At 42.6% G+C, this 22,666-nt stretch overlaps 1 protein-coding gene across 1 annotated transcript in view; it reads left to right on the forward strand.

The window, feature by feature from the left end:
- Positions 1–271: 271 nt before the first annotated feature.
- Positions 272–22,666, forward strand: part of PRICKLE1 (prickle planar cell polarity protein 1) — a 65,623-nt gene continuing 43,228 nt past the window's right edge. Inside the window, exon 1 of the mRNA XM_065048627.1 lies at positions 272–489. The gene's annotated coding sequence lies outside the window, so the exon portion shown is untranslated. The remainder of the gene's footprint in view (positions 490–22,666) is intronic.

Below are 22,666 nucleotides of genomic sequence, written 5' to 3' on the forward strand. Positions count from 1 at the left end.
AGGTTCAAGCGGCAGCGCACCGCCCCCCGCGCCGCTGCCGCCGCTGGGCAGCCGGGCTGGGCGGAGCGAGCCGATGCTCCGCCCCTCCCGCCCCGTCGCCCCGCCCCGCTGGGTTTTCCGAGCCGCGGGCCGTCCCGGCGCGACGGCGATTGGCGGGCGCGGCGGGCGGCAGCCAATGGGCGCGGCGGAACGCGCATGTCGCCGTCCCGGGCGCGGGGCGGTGGAGCCCATTAGGGCGGGGAGCGGGCGCGGGGCTCGGCCACTCGCGGCGGGGTTGCCGGCGGCAGAGGCGGCTCCGGGCGGGCGGGCGGTCGGTCGGTCGGTCGGTCCGAACCCTCCGCGGCGCTGCCGGCGATGCGCGCTTCTCGCCGGCGCTAACTCCCCGGGACAGAGCCGGGTACCGTCCTCCTCCGCTGTCGATGTGACGGACACCGCCGCTGCTCGCCGCTCGGGAATACGTCGCCGTGGTTCTACCGCGCAGCGGGGAGGGTAAGTGGCGGCTCCGGCGGGGGAAAGCCGGTGAGCGCGGGTGGCAGCCAGCAGCAACGCGCCGGGACGTCCGGTGGGTTTGTCGGGGCGCCGTCCGCAGCTGGGACCGTGCCGCTGGCCGTTCCTGCGGCATCCTGCCCTGCGTCTGCATCGCCGGGAGGTGCCTGTGCTGAGCCGCCCGAGCACGGAGCCGGCACCCGTCAGCGCCGCTGGTGCAGCGACGTCCTGCACGGAGTTGTTGGACGGGGGCTGCGGGCTCGGGAGGTGGCGGGGGAGTCCTGTTGAGCCCCGCGGCGGCTGTCGGTGGGGATGTCGCGGCGCCGGCTCCGTGTCCCCGGCGGAGGGGGGAGGCGCGGCGGGCCAGGGCCGCCGGACTGAACGAGGGTCCAGATACAGTAACTCAGCTGTTGCCTGTCAGTGGGGTGACAACTGGCCTCTTCCAAGTAGCCTCTGCCTTCTCCCTTGTTCTTAGCGAAGTGTCAGCGTCTCGACGCCCTCCTGCTCTGAGTGGGGGACCCGGGGGGTCGGGAGGAGTGACCTCGGTTTGCCATCTCGGCGGCACCTTTCAGGCTCTCTGCTGCGAGCGCGTTGTGCTGTGGGGGGTGACCCCCACCCCCACCCTCCGACAGCGCCTGAGAGGCAATACGGCCCTAGCCCAAATATGTATTTCTTTCTTCCTCAATGAAGAGAGCTATGGAACGGCGATGGACACTCCTTGAGCGCCTTCTCCCACAGTTATTCCCAGTGGCGGATTTCAAACTCCAGCAGACACCATTTATCATCCAGCTGGGCTGAGTCCAGGGCGCCTTCGTTGTGGTCTGAGCCTGGAGTGGCTGGGTCTGGCCTTGGACAGGAATCTGTCATTGTACCCCAGCGGGATGGCCGAGGAAGGCAAAATAAAGCACCCGCCAGTACCAGTGTTTCTAAATGCCATCAACTGAAGGGCCAGGAAACACAGCAGGGGATATTTTACAAGCTCTCTGAGAAATGTTTATACAGAGGACTTAAAGGTTAACAGTGCATATTCCCTACATGCTAAAACCGAAAACGTGGCAAAAATAAATGGCTAGCGTTACCACTGGTGAAATTCCCTCTTTCTGTTGTTTAGCTGGTACCTGAGGTCTTTAAACTACATGTTTTTGCATGGCAAACTCAAGAGTGACTGGTGTGGTTTTCTAGCAGGATGTGTTTTTCCCCCTTTAGCTCTAGTTATTATCATCTCTAGGAGCAAATATTGTTATTTGTATTACTTCTCTACAGCACAGGTTTATTGCTTTAGCCAGGTTTTCCCCCCAAATGTCAGCAGGTCAGAGTGAGCTTGGAAAGGGAACGAAGAGGAGAGGAGAGAAGCAGAGCACTGAACTCTGACTGCAGTGACAGATTCTTTCATTTCTCACCGCAGAGCCCCAGATGAGCTGGGCTGGTGCAGTTCTGCCAAAAACACAGTTAATTGTGTCCTGTAAATCAAGGTCCACAGAGCTGCTCTCTTTCTGTATAACAAAGGATTTTGTAATAAGTAAGCCCAGATCAGTCATATAAAAATTTTAACATCAACTGGGCAAGGTGTGTGTGTGGGGACCTTACAGGGTTAATAGCTAAACTATTAAGATTGGAGTCAGATGTGGGTAATAGCAACAGGAGAGTCTGGTTTTTCCTAATATCCTGTAGTATGATAACTCTGAAGAAGGTAATTGTTTAAAAAAAAAAAAAAATCTGTTTCAGTTTAAGATGTATTGAGCAAGAAGAATCTTACGTAAACATAAGAATCCTTTTCTTGTTTGGAAAGGCAAGAAATAGCTAGAAATGTCATCTGAACTTAAAAGTGAAAGACTACAAACTATGCATGGCTTTCCATGCATGTGTGCAAGACTGTTATTAATCTCACTTTCAACTAGCTTATTTTATGTCTTAGGGGGACTGGGGTGTTTAACTTGGGCTTTTGGCAAAACCACTTCTGTGGGTGTTGTTTTGTGTTTTTTGTTTGGTGTGTGTGCTTGGTTTGGGTTTTGTTGTTGTTGTTTTTTCCCTAGCAAACAAGTTTTCTAAGGTTTAATAAAATGTTTAGAATACAGGAGTAGGAAATATGAAGTGTCTTCCAAAGGAGAAATGTTGGGTGTGGGGGAGTGGAGACAGATTTTACTTACATATATAATAAGTTGGGAATGTATATTTGTATATAAGGAAGAGATCTGAAGAATGACTTGGCATGCTAATGGCCTGGCTTTTCAGAACTTCAAGAGTTTGGTCTGTCTCCCCCTATGGTTATAAGAAGAGATTAAATGCATTTGGCATATTTAATTAATTAGCATATGAAAATCAGATGGCTTTTACTTTGTCATTGTTTTCCTGTGAAACTTTTCTATGCTAACAAACATCTACATTTTACAGACTAATTTAAATGGCTTTGCTTCATATTATGTCTTTGCAGATGGCTTTGACTCTTTCTAATGCTGCAACCTGAAAGTCCTTTCCCTTTGTAATATGAATCTTGTGTAATATATTGTCAATGTCTGCTGTATACAACTTCTAACAGAATAGACTGAGAGTTGAACTTAAATTTAAAGCCTCTGTTTGCTAGGTCTTGTGCATTCCAGAGTTAATTGTATGTGCAGTGGTGAAGTCCATTCAAAACAAACAAGCTGGGTTTTGTTTCTGTTTTCTGCCACTTTCTTATCCTAAAGTAAAGAGATCCCTGCTGTTGGGGTATAAAAGCATCCTCTGAAACATTTTCTTAATAAAATTGTCGTATTGGAAAATTGTCGTATGGTATATTACATTAAGAATACTTAATTATGAGATGGGTGCACAATGACCTAGTGGTTTATATCAGTATTCAGTGTACCCATTTGTATTGAGGCTTAAACTTCATTTTGGCCAGCACTGTGTTCTGCTTGTGCTCTTTAAACAGAGGTAAACTTGAGGTTAGCTCCAGTCATTAGTATATGCTTGGTGTAAGCCATGCGTGCTTAGGTCTCCCTGCTGGAAATGTTTACAAAAATGAGTAGCTTTTACTTGTATGCTTAAATTGTTTGGATTAGGAGTTGTATAATGGGAAGAACCATCTTGGAAGGATACAGCACAGCTATTGCGAGTCTTTTCCCCCTCCCACCTCATGGCTGAAGAATGGTGGGAAGAAACATGTTTTGCAAGTAACAGCACACTGAAGTCGTAGCATTTCTGGAAGAAATTCCCCGATAGGCTATCAGATCACAATTTGCTAAAATTACATGTTTTTTACAGAAACCACAGTTTGACTGCTGGGTCGTGGTCAAAGGGAATTTCCAGTTGCTGAGGACAAAGTCTGCTATAACTCTCTCTTTGTATTTTGCTTGTTTATATTGTGCTCTAAATACATTATACTTATTTTGGCAATACTAAACGAGCAAATGACTTCTCAGCACAAACTGACAATACTTCTCAAGCATGTTCTTGTGCAAGGAGGTTTTTCTTAATGTACAAAGTGAGTGACATGCTCAGATACAAGAGGTATGAGCCAATACAAACACATGTAGTATTTTAGAAGTATCTGTAAATGACAGGGTTTTGGTTTTTTTTTCTAGTTTACCTTTTGTTGGAACTCTGCCTGGAAGTAGAACTCCTTAAATATTCTTAAATATAACCATAAGATTGGTGAGTTGCTTTTCAAGATCATTTTGAACCTATCGAGCTCAGAGTGTGTCTTCTAGCTTGTAAACCTGGGGTAGGTAGTCTCTCAGGCAGGCCTTTGATTTCCAAGTGGATTACACATCAATAAAAGCTGGAACTGTGTTCTTTCAGTTGTTCTGTACCAAAGTCATGTACTCCTGTCTAAGGCTTGTGTTTGAAACATTGATTTATAGCACTTGATAGCTCTTGCTGATCTGCCTTGTATGCTTCTCTCCTTCATTTTCCTTCTCTTCCCTCACCCCTTACTCCCTTCTCTCTAGTTCTACTGAGTTGGCAATAAGGTGATAAGAGTGCTATGGTGTGTGCTTGCAGGTTTGTATCTATGACAGTTTTATTCAGTTACCCCTCTTTTATCTAAGCACAGATCCCACAGCTTGCAATTACTGTCTTTGACTTTAGTAACAATTCTGGGTTGGTTTTTTTTTGAAATGCTTCCAGTTATGCACAATATTGGCTTCGTGGAGCAGCTGCATACCAAAAAAGCATTTCTAGCTGCCGTCCAAATATTGAAATATGATTGCTTTGCTTTTATTTAAATTTTGTTTTCTGTCATGTTTAAATAGCCACCTTTTTGAGCTTGTTGCCTGCTAACTTTGCATCAGGTAGCCCCAGTCTTAGTATTGCATGATTCTAGAACTAGGCTTTTCTGACAGCAATTTGCCAAATCCATGTCTAATGTTTGTGTTAACATGATGTATATGAAAACTGACTTCTCAGTGGATTTGATCACTGATTTGTATAATTGCAATTGGCATGATTCAAAATCTGCATGTCAATATCATGATGCTTTTTTTTAAGCAGGGTGTCGTTAGTACCTTACATTTTCTTAAAGGGAGTCTTCATTGTCCAAACATCTTAATTTATGAAGGTATTTGAGTGCTCTAAAAAGAAAATAAGAATATAGGTGCAGTTAAAATTATAGCAATGTAGGCTTCAGATCACGCTGTGTGGTAGGACTCTTGCATCCTCTTGTTCTGTAGGAAAGCTGCATCTTCTTCCACCAGTCTTAAAAAGACTGAAATGAAAAGCTTATTTATTGAGAATTGTACAATTGAATCTAAACATATCTAAGACAGATACTTCTACACCGCTCCTCAAAGCACATGTCTCTTCTGTCTTCCCATGTTCCTTGTTAGAGCAATGTCAACCACATCTGACACAAGTGCTGTAATTGTTCAGCCTTACCCGTTTTACCCTCCCCTAATCTCTTCATTAACAAAGTACTGCTGTGACAGAGATAGTGCTGGCTCAGCAAGAGGCTCCACTGGGGCACCCGGACACTCTTGCTCAACCTGTCAAGCACTCGGGGTAGTTAGACGCTGCTCTCACCCATGGCCTGTTCCTGTAGCAACACAAATGCACAATAACCATGGCACAGATTTAAAGCCACCTTGCACTTTCAAGTGTGGATTAAGTTGTCTAACCACAGTAAAAGCTGACTTGTTTGCAAGTATGTTAAAAATTAGTGCCTGATTAGTGAAGATGTTTTTTAAAGATCTCTTTTTGTAATCAAGTGTTTCAGTTAATCACCCAGAAGTTCAAAAGTGTTTATGTAAAGAAATTGCGTGTGTTTGTGTGCATACTTTAGGACTAATATATTTTGACTTTATTCCAGCCTCATTTCAGAAATGTCATCTTTTGCAGGAATCAGTATTTTCATAGAAAAATAAAAGCTTCACATGCTGAGACAACTATTCAAAGTGTAGATATTTGTATACTTTAATTTTATTAGGGCATTGAAGAAATGCCTGAACCTAGTGTATTTGCATTCATATATACAGACTGCTAAATGAATTATGCTTGGTCTAGAACCTCACTGTTGAATTGCAGATGTCTTTTGTAAAAGTATACATATGGCTTTCTGAGAGCTTTGGACTGTTTTCTCATGCTTTGCTCGTCAGAAAGATCATATTGGTAACTTCATTGAGAGGTATTTCTTCGGTCTTGTTTGGAAAGCATGGTGGATCTGTGTGATAAATATTGGGTTCCCATTCATCCCAGGACTGAAATAAGTTCATTCTGTGCATATGGAATATAGGAACAAGATACATAGAGGATAAGTTTATATTTAACAAAATTAAGAGTATAAAGTAAGTGCAGAGAAATTTATAAGCCTGAACAGCTTGCCAGGCCAATAGCCAGCAAATGTCTTAGAATACTGCCAAACATGTAGAAAGCAGACCATGGTCTCATCTGTACTGAGGTATGAGAAAAATCCATAATTTCCACCCTGGTAAGGATGTTGTTACACGGGATGCAGCTTTGTTCTGTCCTCTCAGCAGCTCAGCGTAGGTTTGGATTTCAGCAGGTATCTACTAGAAGGTACTGCTACTATTCAGGAGAAATGCGAGCTGCCTAAAAAAAACCAAACAGTTGTGTTACAGCAGCTCTTCTCCACAGCCGGATTCTGGAGCATGGGTCCCCTTTTGGGGGGCACTGGCCTTCCCTTAGGAGGCTCTGGGAAAGGGAGCCATGTGCAGAGGTGAGGCTGGAGAGAGCGTCCGCACGGTGAGATGGAGCCCTAAGCATTGCTGTTGTGCTCGAGTATAAACTGCCAAAAAGCTGTGGAAGGCCTCACAGGGAAGGATGCGCTGCCCAGTAGGTTAGTGAGCTGAATGGTTGATTTGGTTGTTTGTGAATACAATAAGCATCAAGCTTTACCCCCTGACCTTTCATACAGGCAATCTGCTTGGACAATTTTTGTGGGGGATTTCAGGTGATGTGAAGCTGTAGTTCAGTGGTCCATGCTAATAGCTCATTTCTTTCTCAAGATATGATTTTCCAACTGGTGATTTCGTGCAAGAGCAGCTCTTACGGTTTTTAGAGTAGCTGCTAATATATTGAACTTGAGCAATGCAAGTATTTGATTGAACTAAAGTGACCACAGTGACAAGCAAGCAGCTGTTTCATTGCTGCAGATTTATTGCTTTTCAGATTTCTTTGCAAAAATCTCCCCTGACACTCAGAGCTCTATTGTCTAGTTCTGAATCTGCCATCTTTTAGGCTGCAATTTTGACAGGTTAGGTTTTAATGTCTTGCTGTCTGTCTTGTATTGTACTGTAGCTGTTTATAAACCTTTTTGACCTATTACTTGATGTCTTATTAGCTGATGCTATAAATAAGTACTACTATAATGAAGACTTTGTGGTATTATCTAGTAGCACAAAGGTATACTTGGTTCCCTTATTTTAGGAATTTAGGTGATACCAGGCCCCTGTTCATTTGAGGCTTTTTTTTTCCTTAATATGTAAGCCAGTGTTTAACATCTAAATGCTAACTCTTAAACATGAGAAGTTGGATATTCAAGGGCATACGTGTTCATTCTTGGATCTCTTTCCACCTTCCCACAGCCTCTGGAAGGAGGCTAATGCTTTGAAAGAACAGGTTTCATGAAAATCAGCAGGTATATCTTGAATAATGAAACATTTTTTCCATGGGTAGAAAACATCCTCCTTCCTGCAGTCCTGTGTATTTACCTTCTTCCTGCTTTGTTGCTACTAAATCAGTCAATATTTAATGCAATTGTGGGAAGAGAATCTAGACTTGTTTTTAAAAGGAAACTGACGGCACATCTTCCTACTGGAGTGCATGGGGAGACGTAAAAACCAATGTGTGAGGTGTGACACCAGTTGTGCACATGAATGAACATGTGGGAAGAACATCTGCAAACAGGCAGTCACAGTAATATTCTGTCAGTGTTGGACTTTGAGTATGAATTACTTCAGTCTTGCATTACTGTGGTATATAAACCTGATAAAACAATGAATTAAGTCTGTATTGCCTCTGTAAAATATTCAAGCTATTTCTCTTGCACTGTTGCTTCACTGTGCTGGCACAGCTTGAGCAGGGACATAGAGATGACTTGAAAATGTTGGGGGGTTTTCTTGCTCTTTGTTTTAAGTGAGCTGCCCAAATCAGTACAGACCAGTACACTGATCGTGTTAGAGCACAGAGTTGCTCACTGAGATGGTGAAATGGGAGCTTTCTAATCACATGCTGCTGCCCCCAAAAAAACAGACTGTAAAGCTGTAGCTTCTGTTGTGCCATAGGTCCAAACCATCAAGTGGTTTTGTCACCTATATATCATCTAGTGCTTTGTCTGACTTAAGTTCCAGTCACAAGCGTTGCTCTTTCTAAGTACTGTAATACTAGTTGTCTAGATGATCCTGAAGGCTTTTGGAAGATCATCTGTTTGAGCTTGGGTGTGAGTGATGATTAGGTACTGTGTCTACTTATGCAAATAGTTCAGAACTGCTTCCCAGAATCTGGGAATGGAAAGTCGGTGTCCTTTGCAAAGAAAATGGCCTGCTCCTCATTTTATAGAATAACTGTAGGAAAATATAAATCCGTGGTGTCTGTTAGAAGAAAATGCAATATTTATTTCTCATTTTTTTAAGCCAGTTTAATGACTGGGCTTCTGGTTTCTTAATACTAGTCCCAAGTCTTGGAAAAAAAAATTAAAAAATAATAAAAAAAAATGGATAAGCTGTAAGTTCCCGAGCACCACCCCCAGCTAGAGCCTCTTTGCCTGCCTTTACTTGTGTATTCTATCGGTTTCACAGTTCATATACTTGTGTTTTTTTAAAATCTCCCCCTGCACTCTGGTGGGAAACAGGTCTGCAGTTTCCTTTCAAACACACAAGGCTTGATTCTCCTCTCACAATGGCATAAATTGTGAAGAACTCCACTTGAAATCAATGGAAGCAAAGACATGTGAAATGGGGTGAGAGGAGAGCCCAGCCTCTGGTTTCTATTTTTAAGTGAGTCTGGTTAACCTAAAATTGTTCAATGTGCCACTGTGACTTTAGTTTGTAGATATCGGTTGCTATGCTTGTTTCTCTTCGAACATAATGTTTCATTTTCATATATAATACATTACAGCTACTACCCCTAATCATGATGCATATTTCATTGATTTAATACCTCAGTACTACTACATCAATTTTGGTAGTTAATAAGCAATAGGGATGGTAAAATACTTACCTTATTAGAGTCAGATCTTACAAAAAGTCTGGGGTGTAGCTGTATTCCTGTGCAAGTCCTGACAAAGAGAAGGCTGGATTGGCTCTATCCATACAACTTAACTTTCTTTGTGGCTTTCTATTGCTTTAGTACTTCTCATCTGTGAATCTTGATTCCTAGTTATCCAGGTTCAAGATGCTAATTCTACGTAAACAAAACTTCCTTGGCTGTTGTTTTTCCTGTGCTTGTAAAGTGTTTGGCTCCATTCTTCAGCTTTGTACATGCTCAAGAACTCTCATGTTTTCCCTGAACAGCTAGGTACACGTGGCAGTAAACCTAGAATCTCCACACACTGCTTCTGCCATTGCCTGAGTTTTGGTGGTTGCTCAAATTTGTTTATTTTTTGGCAATGGATTATGGTCCTTAATTACCATCAGTAGTCAAATAACTGAATGAGATTATACAGCAGTGCTGTAAAAACCGTTCATGCAAGCTATGATCTGTATATGTGTGGATATCTTTGAAAACAGTCACCTTATTCATTAACCACTGCAACAGACTCCAACTTCACTGCTGTTTAGTTTTTGAAATTAATGCTGTATTCTCTACCTAACTGAAACATTGCTTTGACTGCCTCTTTTTATAGTTTAAATAAATAACATTAAATAGTTGACTCTTGTAATGCATTCTAACATGGAGTGGATCTATTGGCTTATTTGAATTTGTTTTCTGCTTGAGTAGCAAATTGCAGGTGTCCACAAGGGAGTATCTTTAAATTTGAAAACCCTGTGGTATTTAGCCTCTTGTGCTGTTCAGTCATTAAGCTTTCTCCTTCAACTTTAACCCCCCAACCCTCAAAAAAGTTGATGATTGCTTAGCTAGTATGTGATGGACTTTCATATCAGGGACAGAAGATGCTGCAGAAGCTTGCTGTGCTGCACAGGGTCATGGTGTTGCAGACTTCCATCTTCTGTGTGGCTTCCCAGCCACAGAGCTGATACACAACTGGCTTCTGACCTCCTGACTACAGTAATTCCAATAATGAGTTCTCCCTTGTCCCTGCTAAATTTTTGGTTACCATGGGAAAAAACAAACATTCAGATATGTGACTTATAATAGTGAATTGATTATACCTTTAACTGTGGGTGTTTTTGAAGTATGGTTGTCTGATGGTGAGGTAGCATGATGATGGAGACTAATCCGAAGTGTGGTGATCACTGCTGCTGTGACCTTGTGCCGTGGTGCTTGCCTATAGAATAGGCAAGCTTGCCTATAGAATAGATAGAAGTGGCAAGGGCAGAGAAGAGGGTTTATAGTAGGGATACATATGCTTGTCAATCAAATACACTCTTACTTCAGAGTTGGATGCTTTTCAGTTTTGTTCTGGTAGAACAGTCCTTGTGGAGAAGGGATGTGACAGCCTTCTGAATGCAGAGATGTGCAGGCGGTCTTCCTGGTGGCAAGTTTTATTCATTTTTAATCTGATGGCTTTGAGACTCAATCTGTCATACCAGTTTTAGAGCAGTTTTAAGCTTTTCTAAGAGTTATTATTGTGGAGGCTGCAGTGCATGACTGGGAGAGAAACTACTTCTGGTAGCATTTTCAAAGCATAAGGTCCAATGTGCAAAAGTCATCTTTGGGTACAAGAGAAGCAAAAGGGCACCATGGCTAACGTATGAGAATCTCTGGGGGAAAATTAGTCTTTAATGCAAACTGGTATATACAGATGCTTGAAGAAAGCCTGAAATCTTTGCCAAGCAACATGAAGCACCTTATCAGTTTCATGGATGAAGTAGCTTCCACTGAAAAAGATATGGGAGTAGAAGAGCATCCTTTTGGCTCTTCATTAGTTTCAGTGGTTGACAACTAGTCAAAGACACTGTTGTGCGATAAAGTTAGTCACTAAAGTCTCTGAAGAGTAACCTTCTGCCTGTTGGGAAACTGGTGATGTAAGTCTTGACCTCAGGAAATGGAGATATATTTAGAGATCTGTAGTTTGAACTGGTTTATAGATAGTTTTGGGGATCTATCTGCACAAAATACGGAGGTAATGGTGCAGCACTGCTGCAAGACACGAATCTGGTTTGGAAGTAGCAATAAACCCAAAGTAAATTTTACAAAGCAGTCCTTCTAGTAAATAAGTCCAGATCCACTTGCTTGCAGTCTTGATTCATATGTAGGTATCCTAAAAACTATGACTACTGAATAGGTCACTATGTACCTATTCCAGGCATCTTTAAGTGTTAAGTTTTTATCTTCACACAGATGTTTGACAAGAGGCCTCTGGATGCTTAGCTTCTTTGTCTCCTGTGGCAGTAAGCAAGAACATCTGGGAGGAGGAGTGTGTAGCATCTTTCCAGTAAAACTTTTCAGTTGCAGGTCCATGGCACAGTGTACAAAGTAACAAAATTAACAAAATTGTTTAAAACACTTAAGAATATGACAAAAGTCATTCACTTGTGTGGAGCGAAGTAAAGCAACATTGTAAATAATGCCTGTAGGCTCTGCATTTTCATCTGGCGTTGTGTCCTGTTTAAGGAAGGTAAAAATGATTAAAAAAAAAAAAGTTCACTGTGAAAGGATGTATAGAAAAGATATCTTGATAGCCTTCCAAAATTACTATTTAAAGACAATTTTGTTACATTGTCTAACAGCTTTGTGGAATCCTCACTTTTCTTTCCCTTTAAACATTTCCAGCCCTCACCTCCAAATTAGTTTGTTCTGTGGTACTTTATGGAATAAAATAAGAATAGGAAGGATGCACTGCAAAATAATGACCTTTAAATTTCTGACTAAATTATGCTCACAGCTTGGTATGGGAATGAATTTTACCCTTAAGAAAAACAACTCAGAAGACATGTGGGCCTCTGTGCATGGTGCACCTGTAACACGGTAGTTGCATGCATTTATAAAAAAGCTGGAGATCTGTATCGCTGAAGCATTTCTGTAGCTGTTGGGCCAGCACTGAAGGGTGCGTTACCAGTGTGCAGGGCAGACCGTACCTGCCTGAGGAGATGTAGGTGGATCTCAGATGTTAGAAAGAGAGGGAGAGGTGCTTGGGAATCACAAAATGATTGGGGTTGGAAGGGACCTCTGGAGATCTAGTCCAGCCCACCTGCTAAAGCAGGTTCACCTAGAGCAGATCACACAGGAACATGTCCAGGTGGGTCTTGAATGTCTCCAGAGAAGGAGACTCCACAACCTCTCTGGGCAGCCTGTTCCAGTGCTCTGGCACCCTCAAAGTAAAGAAGTTTCTCATTGTATTCAGACAGATCCTCCCATGCTTCAGTCTGTGCCCATTGCCCCTTAGCCTGTTGCTGTGCACCACTGAAAGGAGTTTGGTCTCATCCTCTTGACATCCACCCTTGAGATATTTATAAACATTGATGAGATCCCCTCTCAGCCTTCTCTTCTCCAGGCTGAACAGACCCTGCTTTCTGTCTCTCTTCATAAGAAAGGTGCTTCAGACCCCTAATCATCTTTTCAGTCATGTTGAAACTGCATAGGTGACAAATACGCAGAATTACTGATAGTGCCTGACATTTTCACTTCAATACTGAAATACTGCAACAGGGGTTTAGCTGCCCAGTTAGGCAAATGTCACATATGTACTCCAAGATGGCAGAAGACATACACTGACACTGACACTGTGGTGTCAGGGCTCTGTCCACTACTGATTTCCAGTGGAGACCTCATGGTCAGAGTGGAAAAGCACCATGTGCCCTTATTGTCCCCCTCTAGAAGAGGCAGGATGGAGTTCCAGCCATGGAGCTGATGTGACTCCTGATGGCGGCTCAATTTACAGCCAAGCCAGCCAAGGTCCAGAGAGGTTCTGCTCCCCCTCTACTCTGCCCTGGTGAGACCACATCTGCAATATTGTGTCCAGTTCTGGGCCCCTCAGTTCAAGAAGGACAGGGAACTGCTGGAGAGAGTCCGGCGTAGTGCAACAAAGATGATTAAGGGAGTGGAGCATCTGCCTTATGAGGAAAGGCTGAGGGAGCTGGGTCTCTTTAGCTTGGAGGAGACTGAGTGGTGATCTTATTAATGTTTACAAATATATAAAGGATGAGTGTCACAAGGATGGAGCCGGGCTCCTCTCAGTGACAACCAACGATAAAGGGGCAATGGCTACAAACTGAAACACAGGAGGTTACATTTAAATTTGAGAAGGAACTTCTTTTCAGTAAGGGTGACAGAGCACTGGAACAGGCTGCCCGGGGAGGTTGTGGAGTCTCCTACTCTGGAGACATTCAAAACCCGCCTGGACGCCTTCCTGTGTAACCTCATCTAGATGTTCCTGTTCCGGCAGGGGAACGGGACTAGATGATCTTTAGAGGTCCCTTCCAATCCCTGACATTCTGTGATTCTGTGAAAAGGTTGGTGGCTGACAGCGCGCTTCCCCGCTCACCTGGGGCGGGCGGCTGCCCGCGGTACGGCTCCGGGGCGGGGTGGGGAGCGGCTCGTCCCGCCCGTTCCCGCCTGCGCCCGGGGCCCCGCGGGCAGCGACAGCCGGGAGCGACGGGCCGAGGCGCCGCCCCGCCGCCGCTAGATGGCGGCCGTGCGCTGGCGGCCAGGCCGTGGCTCCCGCGGGAGCTGCCGGACAGGCCGCGGGGCCCGGGCTGGGCCCGCCGGGCGGGATGGGAAGCGGCTCCCGGGGTTTTGTGGGAGAAACTCCTGCGGGCGGTGCTGGGTGCGGGGAAGTGCGAGCGATCGCGCTTTTTTCGATGCCCTTTGTGGCACTCGGACTGCTTCGCCTTGACTATATTTCCAGACTGAAGTTTGGGACTCGTTTAAAAGACTTGCTTGCTGTGGCACTGAGAGCAAAATAGAAAAAAATGTGTACCACTCTCCCCCATTATTATAATTCTACTCGACTGATATAAATGGGTTTAAAGGATAGACCGGCGATCTGCCAATGCAAAGATCAGAGGACTCGCTATTTTTTCCGTCCTTCTGGTTGCTGTGTCTCTGTGTTAATTTACCACTGTCCGAAATTGTACAGAAACCCAAAGGAAAAGGGAACAAGCTTGAAGGTCCCAGCCCATATGCTCAAATATCTGTTTAGATGTACAACTTCTGTGGTGACATCTTGCTTCATTTATTCTGTCAGAAGATGGGCATGACTTTGTGGGTACAGATGGGGAGGTGAAGCAAAGCCTTCGGCCTCAATCTGCCCTGGGTGACCTGAGGGCTATGGCAGCCGTGGTGTTCTGTTCCTAGAGGGCAAGCTTTTCCTCACCAGGCTTTCTTTCCCTAAAAGTCCCTCTGGCAGGACAAGGACGTGTTGCCTGTTCTTGCGGTGGCAGCACTGTGATGGTGTAAGTGGTCCAAGTGTGTAGATGGAGGCATGAGCCATCCCAGTAACAGCTGCTCCACAAACACAGAAAAAGAAAACCAAGTGCTTTGGTGTCTCTTTCTAGCCCCCTGGTAAGCTGCCCAAACTAGTTTCACCAGGCCCAGGAGAGGGAGGAAGAAAAGGGCTCTGCTGAATAGCCAGAGAAGCGTTCCCTTATCATCTTCATTCCTGGAGAGCTTTTGTGCTGAAGTGAGCCTGTCCTGAAGGTATGAGAGTGAGATAGGCCTGCCTGAGACTGCAGGAGAGATGTGATTTGTTGGCTTAAGAATTCACATATCCCTGTGCACATACTGTTAACATTAGATAATCATGAGGAGGCCATTTGGGGTCAATAGCTGTTGGTCCTCCTGTGGAAGGAAGGATGAACAGGTGCTAAACTCAGGTCTGCAGAGTAATCTGGCTTGGGATGCAGCTGGAGCTGCCATAGGTTCCCTCTAATGGCCCTGAAAGGAGAAGGGGCACCTCAGGAGGTCACAGAGGCTTCAGGTGGATTGTGTCTTCCAATGATAGTGTCTGTTCCTCTCCACGGATGCGGGGCCACCATCAAATAAGGAAGGGGTGTGACTCACCTGACAGCCCTGTGCAGCCTTTGGACAGAAGATTAGTGGATCAAAGCTGTCGAGCTCTGAGCTGCGTTGATGGTGAACTCCTTCACCTGGATTCAACTAGTCTAACTGTGGAAGAATTACACTTGGGTGAAATATTATGTATACAGAAAATCTAATGCAGAAAAGAAATGGGGAGGAATTGCTGGCACTGTGGAACTCAAGCGTCTGGCCAACTTGACCGAAATATTGTTTCTAAGAAAACCACCATTTTATTTTTAATTTTAAGCATATGGTTTGACAGTTTTTAGTTAAATCCTTCTGAGCATTATCCTGTTAATGTGAAAAGCATTACTAGCTTTGTAGGCTTTCTGGGGCTGTGGGACAGAGGTGCTAATAATGAATCACCTGAGTGGCAGGTGTAGAAGCTGTTGTCAAATAGACCAGAAGGCATTATTTTTATCTTCTACAAATACTGTCTAGTGCTACACCAAACAAGACCTGTCTCCTTTTGTACACTTCTTCCCACAAGAGAAATAAAACATTCTTTTGGGGGTGTTTTTTTGTTCCTTGAATTCAATCTTGGGAAAGGAAACCCTCAGTGGTAAATAATTAGGTTAGGAACTAGCAGGATGGGCTTAAATAAAAATGCCTCCTTCAGTGATTCCTCTCTCTTCTTAATTGTACAATGGACTTTCTCAATGCTACTTCCTGGTATTCATCCAAGCCCTCCAGCCCCAAGTACCTGTAAACAATTAACATTCTCCCACATGGTGCACAAACCCTTGGTCAGTGTTTTACAGGCTATTTGTGTGTGGGAGCAGTTTAACCTCCTCAAGGAATCTTTCTGTCCTCCTTCTGCCGTTCTCTTCCATGTCCTTTTCTCCCAGTTGCTTGTTGCTGATATGCAACTCTGAATATGGCACTTTCTATATGTTATTGTCTCCTGTGTGCTGAGAAGAAGCTATAATTGCACAAAAAAGTCAGGTTTTAATTGTATATCTCTAGTTTCTATCTAATTGGTTTGCACCTGCATATTGATTTGTTATAGTAATAAGCTGGTGATGGGAACATGGAGTTCCGCTCTCATACTGAAAAAAGATTTCTGAGCATCCTGTAGGGTTTTATATTTAACTGTTGTTGTCATCTTTTTCTGGATTTGAACAGAGTATGTTTCTAGTTGCCTCTTGACTGGGAAAAAGCACAACATAGGGATATGGAAACAAAAGCTGCTATGAAATGCACGTTGCCCAGTACTTAGCTTGGTCATTAGGTGGCAGGAGTTAGGTCTGTGATGCTGAGCATCTTATAAGGTGTTTAAATGGATTGAAACTCAATGTGTAATGAAAGACTCTCTAAAATATAGTTCTGAATTGCAAGACTTACTGGTGAGAAATAATACCTATTAGCCAACAGCAAAAGTAACTAAGTGAAGCAAACCAACCAGCCACTCATTCACCAACCAAAAAGTAAAAACCATCAGCTCCTATGTGCTTCTAGAAAGTGGGAGATCTCTTAACTGGCAGCTTTCTTTGAGTGAAGCATTGCTCAGCTCTGGTGCTATTTTTATTGTGCAATCATGACATCAAAATTGCCATAGAGAAGTGTTCAGAGCTCAGTACGGCTTTTAAAAAGGAAAACAAGCCCCAGATTTTTCAATGTTATTCAATCAGCATTCAGTTTTCATTAGATGATGCACAGTTTCAAATATGCCTGAAGGATAACTCAAACCCAACGTTTTGGAACGTGAGGAAGTAACAATAACAACATAGTTGCATCTGAGATGCCAGTTCTTTGAGCAAGAGCAGCAGTTGGAGCACTTGAGGATTAAGGAGGTAAAGTACGTAATGCTTGTGATCATCTTCTTGGTCTTGAGCAACCTGTGCAAGAAAATGACTTCAAGGATCAAAGTTGCACATATTTTACACCAAAAGAGTGTGAATAGCAAATTGCTAGAAATTTTGCCCAGTAATGATAATGACTGACACACTGAGACCTTCAGAACAAAGGAGGAGTGGAAATGGCCCTTGCATTTCAATCAGCTTTTCTTACAATGTTAATGGAAGACTAGTGTTTCTTAACAAATGCACTCTGCATTTAAAAGTTCAGATACTTTTACTGGAACTTGGAATACTTACAGTGAGACTTATGAACTAGCTGGATGTTTTGTCTGACTGACCATTTCTTATTAATTACAATGCTAGAAGTAGATCGGATTGATAAGGCATAACCCTGAAGCTGCTTCCTGTATGTGATCTTTAGTGTTTTTAGAATTCTTTTCTTATCATATTCTAATCATGTCTGGCAGCATGACACACGCCTCCAGGGGATGGCAGACTGTGGTCTTGTGGGATTTTTGCTCTTAAGTCTTGTAGTGTAAATTTTAGGAAGCTTATATTGATTAGGTAACACTTCTGCCTCCAAGTGGATCACGTGCAAAGAGCAGTACAGCAATACAAAAAATTGACATTACAGGCAACAGTCTGCAGTTGATATTTCATAGTTCATTGTTTGTGCTGTGACCAGAGCAAGCTGAGGTTTGGCAGGATTGTTAGCTCAAAGAAAGCTTAGTGTTGTAAATACAATTATTCTCATCTCAGTGCTGCTTCAGTCTTTAAAGAGTCTGTTTAAAAGGTGGACAGCTCTTTATTGAAGCTTGTACTGAATGTCAAGGATGTTTCTGGAAATAAGACAAAATGCATTGAAAAACAAGGACAGGGTGTTTATTCTGGAAGCTCAAGTAAGTTTACTGGAGGGCTCACATTACATGAATGACTACTGTTGATTGCTGTGCCCACACAGTAACTCTTTGCTTGATAAAACCATTTTTAAATGAAAACCTAAAATATATGCTGTCCCTTTCTGTAGAATGTATAGATTTGTGCCCTTGGCTGCCCCTTTTTGTTTTTCTTCCTTCCCCTCAATAGGACTGAATTCACTTGATGGACGAAGATTGTGAACTGTTTCTGTAAAGCCTTCATATGGTACATCAGGGCAGCATCTGGACAAAATGCTTCACAGAAGTGTGTAGTACTACTGGGGAACTAGCTCATAAAACAAAATGATCTGAAATGCAGAAAAAGGTCATCTTCTGTAGCATGTCCAGCTCTGAAGTTCTTAACTCTTCTAAGCTAATATTTAATGAAGGCAACTCTTTGGCAAATTTACCTTGTATAAAAATAATCAGACTTAGCAACTTTGGACTACTACTGGCAACCTCTTTTGGAAGCATATCCTTTAAGACCAAATCAGTTCTTAATCATCTGCACCCTAACAAAGGCAAAAAAGTCACTTAAAAAAGGTTGATTTTCTTGAAGTGTTCATGGTCAGTTTATAGATTTTGCTTAACCTGCATCTGTTTATTTTACTTGCTTTTGGCTTGTTCCCTAAAACGTTACTGCACTATTGCTATGGAATACCTTACATTATTAGGATAGAGTCACATCTGGCAAGTATTGATTACTTTGGCACATTTACACAATATTATGTTTATTCTATCAAAAGCATATTTTTCTACCCGTGCTTAAAAAAAATAATAAAAAAAAAGAAATCTCCATTAAAGACTTGAAGGATTTTGAATGTGAAAATTTCAAGTGTGAATGTGCCTTTTTTTTTTTCCCCATTCCTTTTTTTTCTTATCATCAGTAGAGCCTGTCAGGAACACATATAAAAATTAAACTTATTACATAACTAGTCTCATTTCTATTGAAAGTATTGCATATGTTCTTTCCTGCTACTTGTTAACTTGGTCCAGGCTTGGATCTACTCTTCTCCCACTCAAGGACTTGAGTGCAGTGGTGATTACAGAAGGAAAATAGTACTCATGGGAACACAGTGGTTTAACATACCATAAAGATGCAAGAGGTAAAGATCAACTAACTGAGAATCTGGAGAAACAGAGAAGAGACAGTAATTAGCTTATCTACTTTTCAAACAGTTCCTCCTTTCATTTGAATAGAAACAAGCTTGTAGTGACCCAATACAGTTGGAAATGAAATGGCAGAGTAGCTGTGACCTGCGTGGGAGCTGCGCGCTTCAAAGGAAAACTTCATAACCAGGAAACAAAGTTACTATAACTCACTGAAGTATGAGCGGTGCTTGTACATCTGTACTGCTTATAGTTTGATTAAAAAAAGCAAATACAATGGACATCATGCTCAAAATGTTATAAATTCACTTTAAGGGCGCAACAGTTCTGTAGCACTTAAAAAACATTCTCACCAAACTGAAGCAGCTGCCACGCTGCATGGGGGTGTTTAATCACAATTGTAAAACACCCATGGATCACTGGAGAACTGATTTTTGGTCCCTTGTATTTATTTTATCATTTAAAGTGATTTTTGTCACGTCAAACCCAATACAAATCCTGCATCAGAGCTGGCATAGTTAGTTACCTAGTATGTTGTCCACAGGAGAAAGCACAGGTGTTTTCATAGAATTGTTCTGGTTTGAAACAACTTCAGGAGGTCATTTGTTCTAAGTTCTCTTTCAAGGCAGGGTCAACTGAATTCAGACCTCCCTGCATCAATGCAACATTTAGACTTCTGCAGCATGCAGCAGATGTCTTAGTAATTAAACCATTGTCTCTACGAATTGTATCTTCATAAACTAGAATGTCTTTAATAAATCGCCTGTTCCCACTGAAAGAATGGGGATAATAGAAAAATTAAACTTTCCTTCTCTTGTCTGCACTGTATTCTTTGAGGGTTCAGTAGTGCATTAGTTACAAAGAGTGCGGTGACCTGTTTGTGTGGCTTCCTTCATTCTTGGATACCTGGTTGCTGAAATACCTGGCTGTGTGGTTGTCTAAGTGGCCCCTCAGTAACAATACCTTCCAATACTGTTGGGAGGTGATTAAGACTCAATTAGGCTCTAAGTTAGTTTTCTTTTGGAAATAGCTCCTAAAATGTTAGCTTAGAAGCTGTATTCGTGAAATATAGGCTTCATGTTGCTGTTTAGAGATGTGCTATAAGTGATGGGCAACTTAAGGAAGATTTCAGTCTAAACCATGGAAAATATGGGTCTAAAACCAAATGGCAGGTAAAGAGCACATCCCCTGGAAAAAAAAGGCCTATCTTCAGACCTTTTAGGTCTAGGATGAGGGAAGTAATAGCTGAAGTCTCCTACATGACAGCCTCTTTTTTTTAATGTTTTTCCTGTAGATAAAATCTGAGAGCTTTTGTCTCTAGTGCCTTTCTTTAATGTATGATAGGCAGCAAGATGGAATTAATTCAAATCTTAAAAAATATATTTTGTGTGTAGTCAATGGTGTGTTTGGTTCTTATTTTGCCATCCAGTCTTCTGAATCTTTTTCTAGGGCGCTATAATCTACTTTGGTTTGTGGGTTTTTTTTTTTTGAGTTTTTTTGGGGCTTGTTTTGGGTTTTGGTGGTGGTTGTTTTTTGAAAGTCCCAGGAAGATGCCACCACTTCAGTTTGTTTTTCAAAGCTAGAGAGCTTGGTTTTGTGTGCCTAACTTGTGTCATTGATCTTGATGCACATAAGGATCAAATAGGACAGTGGCAAGAGGCTTAGGAATGCTCAACAACCGTCATTGACCTCTAAAAATTGCTGGAGCTTGCTATATCTTGAATGCTAAAATTAGTCTCTGTTCATTATGCTTTTGTAAACATCTGTGTATTCTGTCCTTAGTTTGATTGCTTGATCTGTGTTGTACCCACAAGTGAAAACTCAGGTATGGTGTTTATAAACAGCTTCTGGTATACACCAGGTGTGTAAAAGTAGAAAAAACAAGAAGGCTTAAAAAAATAGTGCGTTAATACTGTGTGTCCACTACTATGCTCTTAATGAGGATTTCAGAAGTGCCACATCTGAGGACTTGTAGAGAAGTGCAGTGCCAAATTGGGTGTTGCTTCCTCGTGCAGCTTTACTAAGTACCTGTTTTTGGTATTGACAGACGTGAGTTCCTCAAAGAAGCAAAGTGTTATAGAGCATTAAAGTTAACTGTTATTGAAAAGATGGTGCTCTGACATTAATTTTTATTTTATAGATACCTGTGTAAAACTTTGTTAGTACTTCAGCTTTGTGATCTAATAGTTATTAAAAAAATGCAGTATGTTCAATGTGGTTTTAAATTCTGTGAACATGACGACATTTTTAAAATATTAGTATATTCTTTCAGAGAGCGAACTTCTCAACTGCAGTATGTTATTGAGTCCCCAAAACTGGTGATAACCACCTTCATAAACATTTGCACTAAACAGAGGTTGAACTTGATCTGGGCAAGTTGTGGCTATGAAGTACTTGCCAAAAATTGTTACTTTGTTACATCCTGCTCCCAGGGAAGGAAGATCCTGATTGCAGCTGCGTAGTAAATAGGCCACGCCACGCTTTAGCAAAGAAGCCAAGAATATAATAGGTGCATTTGAAGTGATACTTCTAGTGAAGTGATGATGGGCTGAGATACAAACTCTGTATTGCCAGTGATCTGTGCTGTTCTTACTGTGTTTAAATTTTCCTGTGTACTCTTGTGAATATAAATCTTAAGGAAAAATAAGGACACCAAACTTATTCCTGCAGTCAAAAAATTGCAAAACAGGCCATGCATCTCCACATGGCCAGTTGAACTGTTACATGATCTCTTCCGTTATTACACTGTGTGCAGAAAGTTTAGATGTTTGAAAAAATGATTCCACAAGTACAGAGCAGTAAAGGAGTGGAAAATAACATCAGATTCTCCAGCTGCAGTGAAGAGCAGACTCAAACGCTAGTTGCTGAGGTTTCTACGGTGCTTGGCTAGTAATTAATTATCTTGCCTTATTCTTGACTTTGAGGTGCTATTGTGCAGAAGTGTGGGTCCCGGCTGTTGAAGCCTTTCCCACTTTCTGCATGTAGGAATGGCTGGAGTTCTGAGAGAACAGATTGTCTGACTCTTTTTTTTTTTTTTTTCTATTTTTTAGCCAACCTTGTTTCCAATCTGGTCTGAATGCAATCAGTTATCTGTAGATAGCAAGCAGTGACTGGCTATGAATAACGTCTGTGTTACTTAAAAGTGACATCTGTGACTTGCCAGACTGCCTACGTGAAATGCTTCCAATGATCTTGCTGTTGCTCGTGTGCCTGTGTAGGAGGGGATGGCAGCCTTGGTGCCGGACCAGAGCGCTCTGCTTCGCTTTGTTGACCTGGGTCACGCACTGCTTGAGCCAGAGATCCCCAGATCCTTGTGTATGCGATCCTCTGTGAAACGCTGCCCAGCACCACAAGCCACTCCTGTTGCCAACAGCTGTGCCCACTCTTGCCATCGTACACCTGGTGGTACGCAGGAAAAACAAGACTTTGGAACACTTTTTCAGAACATTTCCTTTGCTGAAAGAGCTTATGTATCAAGGTCGACTCATGAGGATTTCACAGAGAAAGCTGAATTTTCATTTCCAGGGTCAAAACCACAATTCTTTTTAAAGTAATAATATGGACAGTAGATCACGCTGGTGGTGGCTGAATGTCGAGGGTTAGGATTGCGGGGTGACAATAAAACCCTGGCAGATGCATTGTTAACCCCCTCTCCCCCCCCACACTTCCCCCTTTTTGCCCCTCCCTCTCCCCCCTTTCCCACTCAGGACAGGCGATCGGGAGGGAAAGAAGGACAGAGAGAAGAGAGTTGGAAAAATTAACAATGTTTTACTAATGCTA

The sequence above is a fragment of the Columba livia genome, chromosome 1 (genome assembly GCF_036013475.1).
Source record: "Columba livia isolate bColLiv1 breed racing homer chromosome 1, bColLiv1.pat.W.v2, whole genome shotgun sequence".
In the NCBI taxonomy this organism is placed as follows: domain Eukaryota; kingdom Metazoa; phylum Chordata; class Aves; order Columbiformes; family Columbidae; genus Columba; species Columba livia.